General features: G+C 41.7%; 1 long non-coding RNA gene across 3 annotated transcripts; it reads left to right on the plus strand.

The window, feature by feature from the left end:
- Positions 1-5843: 5843 nt before the first annotated feature.
- LOC126913127 (uncharacterized) lies at positions 5844-13611 on the plus strand. 3 transcript variants are annotated; one of them, XR_007707688.1, is made up of 3 exons: positions 5844-5940; positions 11431-11520; positions 13449-13611. It is a non-coding gene; the product is annotated as an uncharacterized LOC126913127 (long non-coding RNA). The 3 variants fall into 3 exon arrangements; XR_007707689.1 differs by lacking the exon at positions 5844-5940 and adding an exon at positions 6567-6621; XR_007707690.1 differs by lacking the exon at positions 5844-5940 and adding an exon at positions 8186-8298.
- The last annotated feature ends 5527 nt before the right edge of the window (positions 13612-19138 follow it).

The following is a 19138-nucleotide window of genomic DNA, read 5'->3' on the forward strand; positions in this document are numbered from 1 at the left end:
CAAATACCCACCTCTTGTGCGATCACCACGGCAAGACTAAGGACATGCCAAGGTCACTGCGGGGAGCTAGAGGTGACTTGAAAGATTGTACTGTGACTACTGAGGCACAAGGCTCAGGGATTTTTCAGGGAATGCCATGAAAAAGGAGATCCCCGGATGACCATGTGATTAAATAAGAGTAGACTGTCTACATTAGCACACAAAACAAATAAAATAGTATGGAATAAATAGGTTGTGCTGGAGAGTGTGAACCTCTGTCACAATGACTTAACCTGCTATTAGGGAAAGTGAGGGGTCATCCGCGGAGAATTGCTGCTGAGATATGTTGTGTCTTGAAAGCACCTTTCCCAGGCACATTCCCTGTCAGGAGAGGCCACTGGTATACGGTCAGTGATGCTGTTGCTTTCTTTCAGCCAGTTCCTAGGAAAAAATAATCATGTCTTTCACCCTGTACAAATGACCACATCATTGCAACAACCTCTCCTCAGTACTTTTGAAAAGACATTTCACGCCTGAGTGGTTCTTAACTGGCCATGTACCTACCTCACATCCGTCTCAGCTTGCATGTTATTTTCTGTAGACAGAGCCTTTTTGAAATAGCTCTGGCTATACAGAAAGGGAAACTTTGTGTTCTGTCACTTCTGAGGATGAATCCTGGCTTTGGGGACAGTGAGCACCAGATAATTGGAGCAAAGCGTGACAGAGTGAATGATAAAAAAAGAATATGTTCAGAAGCAAGAGAAAAAGTAGCAAAAAATGGCCAGCAGCAAGCCATAAAGACAGACACAGCGCTGTCTGCAGTTCACATCTCAGAGGCTCCTGCGGTTGTCTGACGACATCTAAAGAGCATGTAGTTGCTTCTCATTTTTCAAAATGGATTTCAGATCTAATTACCAAAGTAACATCAAAACCCACAAGTAAATTCACAAACTCAGAACGTTGCTCTGAGGGCTGTATCTCTGCAAGAGACCACAACAAGTGTGTAAGGGGAGAAGTCAACTGTAACCTACTGTGATAAAAACTTCCCAGCGTTTACTCCTATTTAGAAACAAATCCAATGACTCCAGGAGTGTCCTTTTGCCAGAGGGTGAATGCAGTGACTGAAGACATTAGCTGCTGTGGCAGTGATCTTCCCACCCCTCTGGTGCCTGCAGCTGCAGGTTCCATGTCGAGAACATCCTGGAAAGACCGGTCCTCTCTCGTCCCCAGTCCTCCGACCACGGTGTCTGCAGGTGGCTCCATGTGCATCACGAGGGTGCAGCACAGCCCACGGCACTGTGTCACAGCCTTACAGTGATATTTCAAAACATCCCCCGTCACTTGATAGTTTTTCCAATCCGCTGCATCCTTCTGAGCACAAATGGATAGCAGGAGGGTCAAAGAAGTGCCCAAGGACAGCTCTGCACACGCCTACAGACTGCAGGTGGAGTGTGGTGCAGGGACACTCAGTACACTGGTGTCATGGCAATTCTCAGTACACTGGTGTCATGGCAATTGTATTGTATTTCCCTTGTATTTCCCTTCAAAGAGCAGATATTTCCCAAACCATGGGATTTATAGGAATGCAAAAGCACTTGAGGAGCATAAGGGAAATCCCCAGGTATATTGAAGGCTGGACCTTAAGAAACCAAGGACAGCAGAATGAGAGACCATGAGCTCCTCAGGACCAAGCAGAAAGGTGAATGTCCAAGTCGGGGACTCCATCCCTCACAGAAGAAGGAGACACCGTGTGGAGTCTCCATGCTGCTCACCAGACATGGTGTGTGCTGACCTGCAGCCCAGCTCCCTTTCAGCAAACAGATTGTGCAGAAAGATCCCAACCACTTACTGCAGTGAGGGTGTGAGATCATTTATTCCAGCAGTGTCATTGCTTGCCACCACAAGGAGAGCATTCCTGCAGCACAGTCTCTTGGCAATATCATTCTGTTATCAAGCATCATAAATCTTTTTGATGAAGAGCAAGCTATTAAATGTGCAGAGCTTAGCTAGTAATGCACTAAAAGTGTATGGGAGGTGTTCACGGCTTCCTGAGCACTTTCCTGGGATGTCTGTGTAACCTTTCCCGGTGTCAGCTTTCTTTCAATCTCTCAGTATCTTAGCAGCAATAAAATATTGCGGAGTGACTTCATTTGTTGCCTTTTACCTCTGGGAGCCTATGGTGAATTTGTCTCAAGTTTATAAAGAGTGTGTTCTCTGTGGATGGATGGAGAACAGGTGTACCAAACTGACCCTGTTTTCCTTTATGTGCTTTATCCTACAGCTGAAAGTGTTCAGCTTGGAGCTGTACGTCAACATCTCAAACCTTGAAAATCTGACAGGTTGGGAATCACACACGCTCACAGAATAATCAGTTAGCCATAGTGATTATGCGTGTGTTGCAGCTGAGAAAGGGACTTACAGGGACAGACTTTGGAAAGCGCAGATGGTCTTCCAGGAATCACTCAAGTGCACAACGTTTCACTGCAGCTAGCAGAGCTAGTGCTGAAGAAGGAAGTCATTTTAATGAAGGCTTTGGCTTCCAAGAATATAATCAAAAAGTTTCTTTGTCCCAAACCTGAGGCCAAAGCCTTGACCCAATGCATCACACAATGTACTCTGATTTTGTCCAAGCGAGTACACAGAAGGCAAAGAAGTCCCACTAAGAAAGAGAGCAAATAATAACTTTTCAATGTTTCTTTTAACCCGTTCTCAGCTATCCTTCATTCTTGTACAAAAACAAATGGATTAGTTAAAGCCTGGGCACTTTCCATTTTAACCTCTGGTTTTGCACTGGAATGAAATAGATACACCTGAAAATGGGTCCAGAGGTAACTTCTGCCCCTCAGTTTTTATCTGCTGAAGTTTAACATGGCTAGCTATCCACAGTGCACATGGGAAGCTCTCCTGGACAGGCTGTTCCTCTGCTGATGCTTGGCTCCTGCTTGCTTAGTGGGCACCACAGAAGCGTTCAGCAGCATCTGTGTTCAGATGTTTAGTAGCTAGTTTGGCTCCAAATCAGCATCTAAGCATGGTTTTAACCAACAGTGTGACCAGTCCTTCAGCTTCCAGTGAGCTATGGATGTGTGTCACTAACAGGAATTTGTGCAAGGGAGAGCCGAGCTCTTGCAAATTGAAAGGGAAATAAACAACTGTAAGTCAATCTTGGCCAAATGCAAAATGAGCCAACAGTGCTCAGAAAACCCTGTTCAGTCTGCAACGCCTAGAGACTGTTAGTTTCCTCTCCTCAAAAATTAAGGGAGATGCTATCGTTTCAAAATGCAATGGTTCCTTTAGAAAATATTTCCTAAATACAGCTTTAAAATTACTTCACCTGCATTAAAAGATTGAAAGGGGTCCCTGCAGTGGGTCAGCCCTTCCTGGCTGCCTGGCTGTGTGGTTGTGCCTGTTCTGCTTGTGAGCCTGCTCAGGTGATCACCAGGGCATAGAAGTCATATATATTTTTCATAGTCATATATAGTCATATATATTGTACATCTTGAAATCGAGTAAGCTGGTTGTGGGAACACACTGTATTTGAAGCCATCACCTTTGTGGTATTTAGAGCCTGAAGTTCAGTAAAATCATCTGTTCAAGTCTGCTTATGTCCCATCTATTTGCCTGATGCCTCTGACCATCAGTACAGTCAGTATATTTTTGAAGAGCAAAAATAACTAAAAAATTTGAATGGGAGCACTCATGTGGCTAAACAAAATAAAAACTATCATCAGTCCTATCTTCACATGATTTTAATGAAATGCCTTTATAAGTCATTGAGCATAGCTATTGCCCACCTTCCTATTGTGGTCTTGTTCCTGCAATGTCATGAGGCAGTATGTAGGCTTGAGGAGGCACCTGCAGGGAGCCCTGAACGATGTGATCTGTCTTGTTTCTCCACCTTCACCTGATTTATAGTCCTTCTCTATACTTCCAGCTAGTGTTGTGTGCTTAATGCAGCCGAGAGCAGGGGCTGCACATTTTTAAAGGAAGCACATTCCAAAATAATTTGTCTCACTTTTTAAAATCTGAACAAACTCTATCAGTAGTTTTTAGATCCACACCTTTTCATTCATTGCTTCGTGAATGTTAATTTTCAAGTATGCTGAAGTAATATGACAGTATTGCAGCTGTGCAAAAGGAAGATGGTTAAAAATAGCTGTAGCTCTACATCCGCAAATAACAACCTTTTGCTCATCACCTCCACGTCCAAGCATGACAATGCCAGGCCAACCACATCAGTTCAATGCCAGATGCCTTGTGCAAGTGCATGCTTGTGCTGAATGGGGAGTAGAGTACTGGAGGAAAGGGAATCCCACAAATGAGGGGAGGAATTGCACTGCAGGAAGATGAGAGGAGTGATTTGTGCAGGGAAGGTGCCAGTGGGAAAGCAGGGAGCTGTGCTTGGCAGGAGAGCCAAACAACAAACAGATGTGGGGAAGGTGATGTTCACCTACCAAAAGCAAGGTCTGACCTGGAAAAGGATGGCGAGGTGCTGGCGTTTTAATATCCACTCCCAATATAGATTCTCCACATGTCTTAGACAACTTTGAGATGTAAGGCTCCCAACAGTGGTGGCTCAGTGTCTCACAAGTATGTGACAGAGGAGGGACATGAAGTTGTTCCTCCTTAGGCAGAGTCCAGTGTCAATAACCACCAGACTGTCCTTCCTCTCTGTGCAGACAGCTAGAGCTGACAGTCATTTCTTGCTTCACAGCGCTGTTAAGTAATTGAATTTTTTTAACAGATGTTCACATGCTACCATCAAGAATGTTCACGTACATGTAGAAACATATACAGATAATAAAATCATGTTCATTACATTGCTTAAAGATTACACCCTTTTGATGGGCAAATTATTTGGCTTGAGTTTTGTTTTCATGTTTCCTGACCTTATTGCTCACTGTTCAGGGCTTGCCAAAGACACCTCACTGTTTAAAATACTAAAACTTTGAGAGCTGCCTGCCTTATATCTAATGATCTAACTAATGATCTAACAAATAGATCATTAAAAAATCCTACTGTACAAATTCACGTTAAAGAGATGAAAACTGTAGGCATGACAATTTGCATTTTTTTGTTGTCCTAATTGAAAGCACTCCCCCTCCTTCCTCCTCCTCTTTAAACACCAGAGGAAAAAAAAAAAAAAAAAAAACATATTATTGTCCAGATATCAGAGAGAAAGGGAAGTTAGCTTCTGGTCAAAACCTGCTTAAAAGATTTATGTCATCAAATACATAAAGACGGAGCTTGGGGCAAGAAAATGATGAGTTGTAGGAAAGGGCTGGTTGTAAGAAAGTGTTAACACATTTATTATAGCTCTAGGGAAAGGTGTATTTTACATTCTTATCAGACCAGCTGTTAAACTATAAAGGCACTAAATTTTGCATCTGGTTTTGAAAACCCAGACAGAGTCACATGACTGACGCAATACTGAGTTGATCAGATCTATTTTTTAGCTATAAAATGCCTTTTTACATTAGACATAAAACCGAAGAGTCTGGTCATTATGGCCTACACACAGCAATGGTATTTCGGCTTGTATTAATTTTGTTGTCAAAGATACAGCTGTTGTAGGAAATATTTTGAATTTTTAGTACCATCTGGTGTGCTGAAAGAAGAAGTGCTTTAAACGTTGGCATAAATCCATTTTCTAAGTGGTTAATATTGGTGCTTTGAGAAAGGGGCTGTCAGAGCAGGAGATGAGAGGAGTTGTTAATCTGGGCTGTTTTCATCCTTCTATTGCACTACAAACCCTACCCTGCCTCGAAAAAACAAACATGTTTATGACTCTTAGAGTCCTCAGAATGGCTCATCATTACTAAATACATTTGCATTATCAAACCTTTTTTTCGGGATTTGATATTCAGCTATGCTGGGAAATGATAGACTCGAGGATTGCACAAGCCGGGAAGCAGAGGAAGCCGAGACTTCGTGCAGAGGCTGTTGTAACACCTCCTTGTGGGGGTGAGTACCTGCCTGATGGCCCCTCTGCAGTGCTTGTACCTCCCTTTTCCTCTCCACAGCCAGAACAAGCAGAAATCTTACTGCTTTAGCTTGCTTTTTCCGTGCAGATAACTGAATATGGGATCAACTTTTCTCATACAGTTAGTTCAGAAAGAAAAAGACTGAGCTTCTGTAGGAATGTTAGACAAGTGTGTTACAGTTCACATGTAACGTCTTCTACTGAGGAGTCATTTCCTATTGTGGTGACTCAGGTTAGAGAAGTAGCAGCAGCTCTGAAGTAATAGAGCATTTCCATAGGGGAGCCCTGAAATCTTCATTCACTGAGTCTCCATTGCAACCACAGCATTAAGACAATCTTAAACACATGGAAACTGAAGAAGACAAAAATTAAGCAATTTGTTCCAGAGAAAACAAGTTGAAAACTCCCCCACAAAAATATTTTCTTTCAGTCACCAAAAGCCCATTTGAAGGCAAAACACAGACTTCAGCATCTGGATGCTTAAATCTGTAGAGTCAATGCTGCAACTCTCCCCTTAATAAAGGAGATTTTGTAGCTGAAGACTGTTGGCATTGCCCAAATCCTGCAAAGTTTGCGGGAAAAAAGCTACTGCATATCCATGGAGACTAGGAACTCTGTGTTCTGGGACTGCATCCTTTCTGGAGGACACTTGGAAGTGGGCTGTAAGCTAACTTTATTGACTCTATGATACTGAAGACCCTCAACAATTAATAAAGAGCATGCATTTTATTTTTGCCTCATATTCCCCTCCTTTACAAAGCCATGCTTTCGTTATACATACTTCTATATTTCTTCTCACACAGCTGTCTACAGTGGGGACAGAATAGATGTTTTGAATACCATTTTCAATAAACATTAGAATTGGATGCTCTTAATCACAAGCTTGATAAAATTTAAAGTCTTCCTAAAGGGTAGCTGTATCACCACACCGTAGAGTAGAAATCAAGTCCAGGAACTGAAAACAAGACTGAGACTCATCATAATTATCTCCCCTTGGAAAAGTACTTAGTTTTACACTAGCATTTTATAGCAGCAGGAGACCATCCTGTGATGATATTCTCTTCCACTGACATTATCACTTAATTCCCTTCTTTTTGAAGGTTTTTATAGGGATTGGGTGCAGCTGTTTCTCATCAGCCCCTTCTTATTAGAGTTTCTAAGACTCCTGATTAATTTAGAGCCCATTTCAGCTGCTGCTTAAGGAGGCTGAACATCTTGCCCTCACCCTTCTGAATCTGCTTTCCCAATGGCTTTTAAAACATTGTGTGCAGTATTAGAAATTTCCTTCTGCTGTTAATGAACAAATGTATGCATAAATTTCTCTGTATTAGAGGCGTTTGTCTTTTTCTCAGGAGCTTAATTGTTTCCTCCCCCCTCCCCCATCCTTTTAATTTCTTGAAATGTGTCTAATTTGTAGGGTAGTATAAAAATGCGTGGGAGTACATTTAAGCTCTAAGGAGGCTGTTACATAGCCTGATGCTGGAAGGGGTTGAGTAACGCTAAGCTCTGTCTGAAAATAGGTCACTCACAGTACCTTGCAGGAATAGGTCTCTGTGGTTCTTTCACCAAGTCGGTTGCGAGCGTGTTTTCAGAAATTTAGCATACAAACCTTCCTAGATAGAAGAGGCATCTCCTTTCTCATCTCCTGAGGGAGGTTGTCTTTTGGTGGCTGGTGAATACTATACTCTGTCTGTGCTTCTAGTAGCTTTTCAAGCATATACTGATGGATTCTAGGCAAACTAGATTTTTGGGACAGTGAGAATATAACTTGAGTGTTACGGAGTTAGAAAAGGAGAGAGTGGTGCCTTGAAGACGCTAAAGGGACAGCGGCTGAAGAAAGATGTGTTTTGGGGATGAGAAAAGAAAGTCTCTTGAAATGTTGGAGAGGACTTTAAAGAGCTGATTGCTTGAGAACAGACATATAAAATCCTAGATGAATCCTTTCCATAGGTTATGAGCATTTCTAAACTCTTTCTGCTTTAAATGGCAATCAAATGTCCCTAAAATAAATAATTAGATGTAGTTATTTTGTTGATTTCCTACATGTAACATTATAGAGATTTAAAAAACTCATTTCAGCCTAAAGTTTTCAGAATTAAAATTTCTGGTTTGGTCCTTTTTAACTGCATCCCTTAGACAAGTCTCAGTAAATGTCATTTCTCTCCACCAGAGAGAGACTTCTGATTGTTTAATATGGTGTGGCCTTGGTTTTGGGATCTCTTACAGGTGAGATAGGAGTCATCCCATAAAGGCTTTTCAAGATTTCTTCCCAGACTTTAAGAAGATGGTTTGGAAACCATTTGGCTCCTGAATTGAGCAAATTTTCTTTGAATCTAGAAGTAAGTGCACTGCTAAAATATCTGAAGAATTTCCACCAATCAATTTCAAATACTGTTTCCCTGTAGCAAAGGAAACAATGATTCTGCAGTTATTTACTCTGTCCTTTCAGAGCAATGGGAGTTTACAACAATAAAAACAAAGATAGCACAGAACTGTTAAAAGGTGGAGAAATCACCAAATTATTGATTATGTTGCGTGACAGAGCCTACAGGACTCAAACTAGTTGTACTCTACTGTATAAATTATGTGTACTGCATAATACTTCTACCAGTTTATTGCGGATAGAAGGTTGAATTGAGAAAAACAACAGGTTTCTTCTTAGATTGCTCAAAAGAACTATGTAGAACCATCATAAGATTCTCATTTTATATACTGGTTGTGGTTTCTTTAAATGATTTTAGAAATATCTTAGTTTTATGCAGGGTATCTAATCAGCCTTACCAAGATAATGTCATATACAGAGAATAAACATTGCCTTTAACTGGGAATAGGATCATGCAGCTTGAGGTTCTGCAACCTCTTAAGCCACATTTGGAGTCTGTAACTTTTAAGTATCTAATTTCAGATTTCAGCCTGCCTTTTCTTCCCAAGCATGAAGTTTATCTTTTTTTTTTTTTTTAAGTGAATGCCATAGACATACTAGTGTTACTGCAATGCTTTCATTTTCTCATTGGATTACTCCTCCCATTTTCACATTCCTGTGGAATCTCAGTTAAGAATAGTGGAAACAGAGAAAAAATCAATTTAGAGTTAAATTTCCAAATCTTGTTAAAATAGGTCAGAAATTTTCTAAAGCAATCCTGATATTTTCCTCTTTCCAAAAGGAAAATGTGACCCTTGAGGAAGGTAACACATTTGCAGCTAGGATGTTCTAGAGAAAAAGTCTGTGGTAGACTTTATTTTCGACAATACAGTAGTTCATTGAAAAATCCATTCACAAACAGCCATTAATTTCAAAAAATCAGGCCTGTTACGCCATCACATCTAAGCTGTACAATCTTTCCCTGTCTAATTTAATTTCATCCTCAGGTAGTGATTTACCTGCAAGTCACTAAGTGAGCAGTGAAGCTCACTTGCTTACAGAATCCCAACTTTGGTTTTAATAAACACCTCTATAAAGTTGTGGTGGGAGACTGCTGATTTTGCAGAAGTTGTTTACAGTTCAGGTTTCCCTGTGAAGAAGGAGTGCTTCACAAACAAGTGTCCACAAACACATACTGACCTCAGCCCGTTACCTTATTTTTGCTTTGCTTCATTTAGTTGTAGCATGAGAAATTCTTCATTAATACAGCAGAGTAAATGTCATGAAGAGCCTGGGGTGAGGAAGAGAGTAACGAGGGAAGCCTACAATAGACAGAAAAAACAAAAGCTTGATTTACTTTACCAGTGCAAAAAGAAAAAGTTGAGCAGAGCTTGATGAAAAGCTAAGGAAAGAGATGGGAATCTTACCAAGCGAGGCAGAGATTTTGATCGACTGATATTTCATTTAACCGAGCAAGCGAATGTAGCATTTAATAAAAGAATTATGAAGTTATGTTTCTGGTAATATCACTCGCCAGTAATTTAGTTAAATTCTGTTAGTTAGAAGTTACATAATAGTTAATTGACTGCTGTATGCACTAGGAATGCGCTTCAGTTCCAGCCAGGCTCACGGAGAAAGCTGGGCAGCACAGGGACTCGTGGTGGCACAGCCAGGTTTGTAGTTGGGTGCACTACCACAGTTTTTGCTACTCACAGCCTTTTGCACCTAAGATTATAGAAAGCACACTAAACTTTATTTTCCCATCTAAGAAGCTTTGGGTTTTCTGCTGCTAAAAACAAAGACAGGCCATGGATGTAGGACTAATTTACTAACTGGATGTTTGTTCTCCCTCCATCTTGTTTTACTTCGCTATCAAAACATATTTTGTTTCTGTTAATCTAGAAATTTAAACTGTAGTAATCTAGGGCTATTTACCCTGAATGAGACTATTCACACAGAGTTTTAATATGCTATAGCTTATATAAATTGACTTCACACCTTTAGCTGATTGATTTATTTAGCTTTCCTGAGTGACCCTTTGTAGGCAGCCCAAACTGTTTCATTAGTAAAATGAGGACTACCCTTCAGGCTGTATCTCTTTCAGCTGTTCTCAGACCCTATTCAGCCCTTTTTCATTATCCTGAAAATTTAAAAGCTTGCAAGGGGCCTGAGGCCAAGTTTAGCTTACTGCTGTGGAGTACACTTATGATCCAGCTTTTTTTTTTTTGCCCCCATGTGAGTTTGCTTCTACCTCTGTTCCTACAACACTTTTTCTTCCCTCATAAGCAGATTTGCAGGATCAAACCTCTCAGCCTGGTGCACCAGGACACCTTGCCTCCGTTTTTCTATTTTCCCTGTCTGGCAATTTTTCTGCTTCTTAATGCCATTGTATTAATTCAGTATTTTTCCTGCAACCTTTTTCAACAACTCAGACGTCTGCCTCAGATACATTTCCTACCAACTAACTAGCACAAGTCAAAAGCTGTAATGTAGGAAATGCATGAGTGCCCCCTCTTGTCTGCTCTCAAGTAAAACAGCTCGGCCACCTTTGCCATGGAAGGAAAGCAGAATAAAGTCATTTTACTTAATCCATCAATTTGCATTTATTTACAGATTGAAATGGAATAAAATAGAGATGTTCACAGCCTGATAAAAGGAGATCTGTGCACATGTTTGCAGGCTGAAAGGCTGTTCTTTTTTTGGTGGGGAGGGGATTCAGAAGTACAGACATATGTACCATAGCGCAGGCATTAGGTTTTCTGCCTACTCCACATTCTTCATTGTTTTATCTGCAGACAGAGAAATGCTTTTGGTATTGCTTTGATCAGAGAGATCATAGCTAATAAAACATTCTCTTTTTTCTCAGCACTGCTTGAACCTTGGGATTCACTTTTCCTTGAAACAGGATCTTCAAAATGGTGATATGAAGTCTGATTTCCCAGATAGTCAGACCCATAAATATTAAGAATCTCAGAGCCCCTCTAGAATAATTTAGAAAAAAATATATGTCAATCCTTTTGAAATTTCCTAGATGATGAGCATCAAAATGGCAAGCAAAGGCCACAAAAAAAGAATTAGCAGGGTTTGTGTTTTTTTTTTTATTCTTTAGGAGGATGAATTCATCTGCTGTTACTGTAGCTTTACTGTCATCTTAAGGAATTCTGCAAAACCAGCAGGGCTGCTGTCAGGATGCTGTATGGTAAGATGAACAACCTCACAAAGAAGGCTGTACGATAGGATTTATGGGGAAATGGGTCCATGCTATGGTCTGTATGTCCATGTTTCGTTGTGTGAGTGTTGATGGGGGGGGGTTTATTTACTTATTTATCTCTTCACTAATTTGTTTTAGCAAGATCTTCACTAAATTAGAAAGAACAACCAGCCCGCAGCTCAGCAAAGCCATGTCTGAGCACTGTGTGACTGCAGTCCCAGGGACAGGCAGCCCCTGGCTAAGCATGCAGGGAAACCTCCAGCTCCTTGCAGTTAGATGAATATGGAGGGCTCTTTGAACACAAAAATCCTAAACTGTGGGTTTACTCATTTCCTCATAAAGAGCCCTGAAAAGTTTTCATCTTCAATTGAAATTCTGCAATGCAACCTGATTTTTTGTCTCTCTGTCTCGTCTCCATTTTCCTGCACAGCTTTTGGTTTGCTGGATGGAAAGTGACCCCTTGAGACAAAGCTAATCTTATTTCAGGAACTGTGCCTGCAAAACAGGGAGATGACTGTTGAGTTCTGGGTAGTATTAAAGAAAAACAAAACACAATGCAGCATTAAAGCCCATGTGAAGCCAGTGCTTGTAAGCAGTGCCAAGCTGACAGTTACAGAGAAGAAAGGCTCTGATTTAACTGGGAAACATGCAAGCCAAGGGCCATACCATCCTGCTAACATGTCTAGATATTAGGACTGTGTCTATACCGTCTAATCAATATGGCACAGTGCCTGGCCTAATTAGCTCCGTTTCTTTAATTAGGCCAGGCAGGATGCTATGCTGACGTGGTCATGCTGCTTCGGGACCTTAGCAAGCACCTCTGTAGGGCACAGCATTGTACCACACAGACCTGCCAACTTGCTGCCATTTGAGATCCCACCCTGTGCCATACAGGACATGGTAGATGTAGTCTTTGTTCATTGTCAAGCCTCTGCTGAACCCCAGAATTTAGTCAAATGACCAAGGAATGACTGTGCATTTTGTTTGTGTTGAAGTCCTCCACTGGGAAGTGAATGATCCTATAGCTCTTTGTGGGCCCAAATGGCAATCATGGTGCACACATCTACTTCATAAAAAAGATATTCATATATGCCACTCTCTCCTTTAGTAGCAAGTTCATATGTAGTCTTTGACTCGCAGAGAGAATGTTATGGACAAGGTGGGTCAAGTCGCTTGCCCTAGAGTAGTGGACCTCCCCTCTGGCGGCACCTTGAACAGAAAGCCCATGTAGCACATAATTCACCTGCAGAAACCCATAGCTCATAAACAAAATAGGTGAAAATACATAAATTTTGGCTAAAACTGTAGTTTGTTCCATATAATTTTCAACCTAAAATTTTACGAGCTTTAGTGTGTTTCCCCAGCAGCAAGGTTTCTGAGATCATGCCTTCTGTGCATCTGTCCTGGAGGCTCTCCTTGCACTCGTTGCCTTGTCTCACATAAGCTGATGGAGTTTTAAAAGATTCTCAGTTCCTACCAGGTTTGGGGGAATGGGTGCCTGGGTGGAGGTCAGCCTCTGCTCTTGGAGTCAGACCTTAGGGTGCCCGTAGAGGGTTCTGTAGAAAGAACGTTTCAGGACTTTGCCTCATTAGCCTCCAAACAATTGACTCCTCAGTCACAGTTTCTCTCTCCAAGGTGGATTCCACAGAGGAGAACTTCATGCCTCTTATTAAGATTGAGTTAAAAAGTTAGTCAGTCATGAACAACAAGTCCATCAGAAACCAGGTTTGATGAGTCCCAGAGTCTGGAGCAAGGATGGCTCTCCCAGCCCTGTCTGTGCGCAGGGTGGGCTGATACCAGCCTCCTTGTTAATGTCGCCTAAGTCACTGGGTGATGAGATTTACCTGCCTCTGATCTAGTCTGTTTTTTCATTCAAGCCCTCAAATGCTAACTTATTATTTTTATTTTCTGTACAGCTTTCTGTTCACTTTCCTAGGATACTGTTCCCAGATGAGACTTCACTGTATTGCCTCTGATCTGTGCCAGAATTACAGATGTTTCAACGGAAATGTGCAGAAACCACGCAACTGAAATAGAATAAATTATGCTTAAAGTCAAGGAAATGTCCTAATAAGTGAGAAAAATGCACCAATTTCTCCTTGAGCTTTTTCACTGCCACTACCACCTGTGTTTATTATTTATTCATTTATTTATTTTGCTTTACAGTATGGTACAGCAGCTGGTTCTTCCACATGAAGAAATCTGTAGTAAGGCTAAAGTATTAAAGGATTTTTTAGAAATTCTTAATTTTCTCACTTCGGGTTACTTTGTCAAAACGTGCAGGTGTATGTCTTTATCTGTAGGACAAAAAAACAGGGAGGGTTTGAGTTGTGCACCCTCCCTGACAAACTGCAGGTCGAACATTTGACCCGGGCACATAGCCCCAGGTGTCTGCAAAAGTGCTCCCACAACAAAGCAGTGGAGCAAAATGAGCCCCTGCACTCGTCTGGGTGACATGTCTCTTTTCTGTTTGCAATGGGCTGAATTCGGAGAGGAATTTCTAATTTTTTGTCTCCCTATAGCTGTATCCCAGGTGAAGCTGCAAACATCAGTGGCAGGCAATGAGTGGCATGCCTTCACTATTTGCTTTACGATGAGCTTTTGGTTTACTTAGCAATGCACATTGCCTGGACATACATGTACTCCAGCAACATAAAATACTTCTGGTCTCCTAATTTTAGGCTATTCTTCTTACCAGTTTCCTCTTGGAAACAATGAAATAAAAACCTTACCCAAAAAGCCTGGCCCAAAATCTCAGAAAACCTGGTTCAACAGAAGTTACCAGTTTTTTACACCTTTCTTGCCATACCACTCTCATGAATCAAATACTTAATGAGATCTTTTCAAAACTTGCTTGTTCCCTTCAAGTCCTTCTGAAGGAAAAGCATTTCCACTAATTTTGGGAATGAAAATACATCTTAAAGTTTTTCTGAGAGGTGGAAGTTATTTTTCTACAAAGTTTTTCTTTTTTTTTTAATGGATTTTCTTCTTCTGTGTTTGATTTCTTTAATTTACAGGGTGCTTATATTATCTGACTATACCTGAACATCACTGTATCTTCTGAGCTTCCTTGAAGAACTTTGGTGTTCATAGCAATAACATGCATGAGATGAGATCATCTGGCCTGTTACGGCAGAAATATGTAATTCCACAAGAATTTTATTGTAATTTAGCATGCACTTACGTCTGCTTACTTGAAAGTTTATCTGGATAATGAATTGTATCCCTTAGGCATTTTGTAATATTTCTTATTTTAGTAATAGTATATCTGCAGTGCATTTCTAATACCAAAGAGTCCATGTCAAACATAATGATCAAAACTGAGCATAGTTTCCTCAGTGTAATTTAGCACAAATTTGAACTATGTATTTTATAGCTATGTATTTGAAAAATGCAAACTAGTGACTCAAAATAATTTTCAAAGTGCTAATGGAAAGCACACCAGATTTTCCCAATTTGAAAAATGCAAATCTTTTAAGCCTTTGCTCAGCTCCCAGACTTAGTGTATTTTGATGCATCTTTGTTCTTAAAGCTCTACAGTACCGCATCCATAGGAGCACCTCTCACAGTACCAGGATCTTGCTGTCCTGAGTTTGGTTTATAAATATCTAATTTATTTTTTGTAGTTCACAAGTAACCTACAGCTACCACATTGTCTGTTTTTGTAACGTGTGATCCCTGGTTGTCTGGTCTGTGTGTAGAAAGAGGTTGTGCATTTTCTCATGGAAGACAAATGAGCCAAAATGAATCACAAGGTTGTCTTTAATATTCCCCTTCCACAGTGTAACGCTAACCAGTATGCCCAGTTAGGGCTAATATGCCTCCTAGATCTGCACATGACAAATGTGATCCTGTGCCACTTCATACACTGCAACCTATTGTCTCCCCATGTGTCTTCCCCAGAGCAGCCAGTCACGCATTCCCTGGGTATGTTGTCATGGCCACAAGGATTGTTTTCCTTTGGAGTCTAATAATAAGTCAATTAGAGCAGGATTAGCCTCTGGGAAATGAAACCAGTTACTCCCTCTCTCCCAGGATGAGGACCTTAAATGATCTGCCTGAACATTTTCCTCTCCTTCCTTTGTTTTTCCTGCAATCCAGCAAATCACTTCTCCTCTAATTAGCTTGCCAGTAGGCATCTATCAAATGTTTCTCTTGTTAACTTACAGCACCAGCCAGAAGGGTACTTTGTAGCGCCTTGTCAGGGTTCTGCCAAGTTTAGTGTCTGGTAGAGCTGGAAAACAAACAGTCCCCCGTATCTCCCCACCTCTTCATCCTCTCCCCGCCCCCCAAAAAAAAAAAAAAAAAAAAAAAAAAGCTCTGCCTGACTCTGTGCTGCATTTTCACCCAGGAACAAGCTCATTTTTCTCCCTGGCTGAAGCTCTCATTTCACTCTGCAGGCAGTTGGGAAGAATCATGGTGGAGCCCTTTCTTCTAAACACCAGCATGCCAGTGTTTAGACAAGGGGAATACACTTCTGGTCACGGTTTTCATTTCCTGGATTAAAACAGGCAGAAAAAAATGTAGTTGTGAGTATAAATCACTTTTGGCCTTGTTCTGTGTTAAAAGATAAGCAAATTCAAAATACCAGCCAGCCTGCCAAGCCTACAATTTAAAGGATCAACACTGTCTCCTTCCAATCCCATCCGACTTTACCCCAACTCCAGGAAAACTTGATCCCACTGGCCAGGCTAGTCTTGAAAGCCACTGTCCCAGTGGAGCATCACTTGCACTGGAAGGCCCTTGGCATTATGAAATCCCACAGGTCTCTGTACCACCAGGAGAGGCAGCTGAGGCTGTGGAGCAGCAGCCACAGGAAACTCATGGAAAGAGCAGGGTACACAGACATGCTCCTGCTGTCACCACAGCTGTGTGAGGTCTCCCCACATTCCCTGCTACTGCCCCAGGCTATATAGATGCTCCTCCGTACTGTGTAGGACTTGTGGGCTTGCATTATGTATGAGATGCAGGATGCATGTCTGACTATGCCCAATCACTTCAGGGCCACAACCATCAGTAAACAAGAAGTGGGGGCAGAACAAGACAATGAAATCTGCTGACAAATGAGTTTGTGAGGAGCTGTACGACAAAACCCTGGAAATATCCTGGGGCCTGAGGACCCCTTCTAGGTGATTCCTCTAAGTCCTAGAAAATGCATGTCTTATGCTTCTTAACAATCCACAGTAAATGTAGTGCTACAAACACCCAGCTGTAATGTGGCACAATTTATGCATAGTAGAAGAGTTTCAGATTAAGAGAATCACAGCATGTACTTTTGCAAGCAAAGCTGAGAAATGCTATTGGTTCTCAAATCTGGAAAAGCAGCTTCTGCTTTTAGCTTTCCTACCTGCTGTCTGCTCCCTGCAAGGAGCCTGAAGATACAGCTGAATGCTCTGGGTGCTCTGCATGGTGCTGTGATCTGAATTGCACACTCATGAATCTTCATCTTCGGGACTGCTGAACATGTCCTATATTTTAAAGTTAATAAAGCAAATATCAGTTGACAGGATATGAGAGGTTCATGTCAGACGGAGCCAGTAAGAGAGACAAATGTGGACATGTGCATGCAGAAAACGTTCAGGCACTCGTCAAGCACAGCTTAATCGACTCCGATGATGGGGTCGTGCATGGTGTTCAGCAGCACCAGCGCCCAGCCGTCCAGGCTGGACTCACTGTGGGGCGGACAGGCTGCCGGGCTCTTCTCAGCATCCTCCTCCTGGCACCAGGGCTGTGATTAACAGCCTGGGCAGGCTGGGCCAGGGGCCTCCTGATAAATTCGGTGCTTTAGAACAAAGCCGTCATTCTCTTGAGCAGTTTAATGTGCCGTAATGAACTGAAATAAGGCAGAATGTAAAGGCAGGGAGATACAGGCACTCTGCTGGAAAGCAGAGTCATTAAAAATAATGAGCAGTCTTTCACTTCCTTCTTTTTATTAACTTTCTGCAGAGGACAACCTGGCACTTTATTTTTAACACAGTCTCCCCTTCACTAATATCCGTTAGACAGATGGATAAAATTTTCCCACAACATGCTCCACAATATTTAGGAAAGCAGAATAAAAAAGAAATACAATAATAATAATAAATTAATAATAATAATAATAATAATAAAGAGCCCTCCTCCCCAGTTCTTCTTCTCTGCACACCTCAGCTGATTATTTTTTCCATAGCCTCTCTGAATTGCACAACTCCTGCCACACTCTGTGGTGATCACACAAGAAGAGGCACACCGAGTTGCTGTGTCCAGGAGAGCATGTATTACCCCTAACTAACCATTAGCTTAGATTTGGATTTGCAGTTTTGCAAGCTTTTCTTTAGCAAGGCCCATGTGGTCACAGCAGAGTAAGGTGATAGGTAACAGCACTCCCAGGTGCACGGTGTGGCCTGTGTTCAAGATGGCGGCTCAGGCCTGTGTCCCCAGCCCATAGAAATGTCTGCCCAGCACTGAGCAGGCTGTTAACAGCCCCAGCCGCTCCTCCCTACAACTGCTGAAACCTCTAGCCCCTGCCCAGAAGGGGAAGGCCTGATCCTGCCCTTGGTCCCCACACGCAGAGACTGCCGCTTACAGGCTCTGAGGTGCTGCTTGCAGTGAAGATTTTGCTTGGTTACAAACATTAACACATGCCATTAATGTAATCAGACATGTGGCTCAAATTATTGCCCCAGATCTTTAGAGCTGGAGACTAGCATTTAGGCTTTTAATCTAAACTTGAAACTTGTTTAGGGTGGGCTTTTTATTTATTACTGCACTCCTACTGCCCATGTTGGGACCTCCTGTGCTCCTAAAACCCAAAGCAGCTCCATGGCCCCCCCTAGGTGAGAGGGTGCCTGCTGCACCCTGAGCCAGGCTTCCAAATTTGTCTGTTCTTCACCCACTCCTGGCACTTTGGCGGTTGCATCATAGAAATCTGCCATGAGGCCAGAACTGAAAATTTCAGAAGGGTATGAGATGCATTGAGTGTAACATCAAAAATAAATAAGTAACAGGTTCACATCAGACCCTCAGCTTGTTTTTAATCCCCTTCTAACATTAAACTGAACCCATATATTCCTACCGTTTATCCTAATGTTTTCTATATCCAGAACAAGGCAATACAGCATTTTCCTACATGACTGCAGCATAGATCCCCATCGTTCATGTTAACCATATTAGTCTGATCTATGTGGCTGTCACAGTGACCCAGCACTGGTTACCTGATCACAGAACAAATGTTTAATTCTGTTTTGGTTGCAAATATTTGCACTCAAGCTGTATTCCCCAGCTGTAATTGATAAAACACATGCTGTTGATTCTGCCAAGGAAGGCCTGGTGACTTTTTCAGGTTACCTTCCTGTGTGACACTTCTATGACTTTTCTATCCATACTCTGGCTAGTTTTACAGACACTACCAGCAGCCGCAAAATGGACAAGCCAATACACCATCAGCAGGTCTGTCTCCCACACTGTAATTTGGATTTTCCAAGTTAAGCCTTTGTAGAATTTCCTGCTTTGTATCTGCATGAATACATCCAGCTATATCTAAAGATTCTGTCTGTCCCACTTGGGACTAAGTCAGATTTCTGAAAATTTTGAACTTTTCATGAGCAGCATGAAACAGCAAAGCCTT

This window comes from Cygnus atratus, chromosome 1, assembly GCF_013377495.2.
Source record: "Cygnus atratus isolate AKBS03 ecotype Queensland, Australia chromosome 1, CAtr_DNAZoo_HiC_assembly, whole genome shotgun sequence".
Taxonomy (NCBI): Eukaryota; Metazoa; Chordata; class Aves; order Anseriformes; family Anatidae; genus Cygnus; species Cygnus atratus.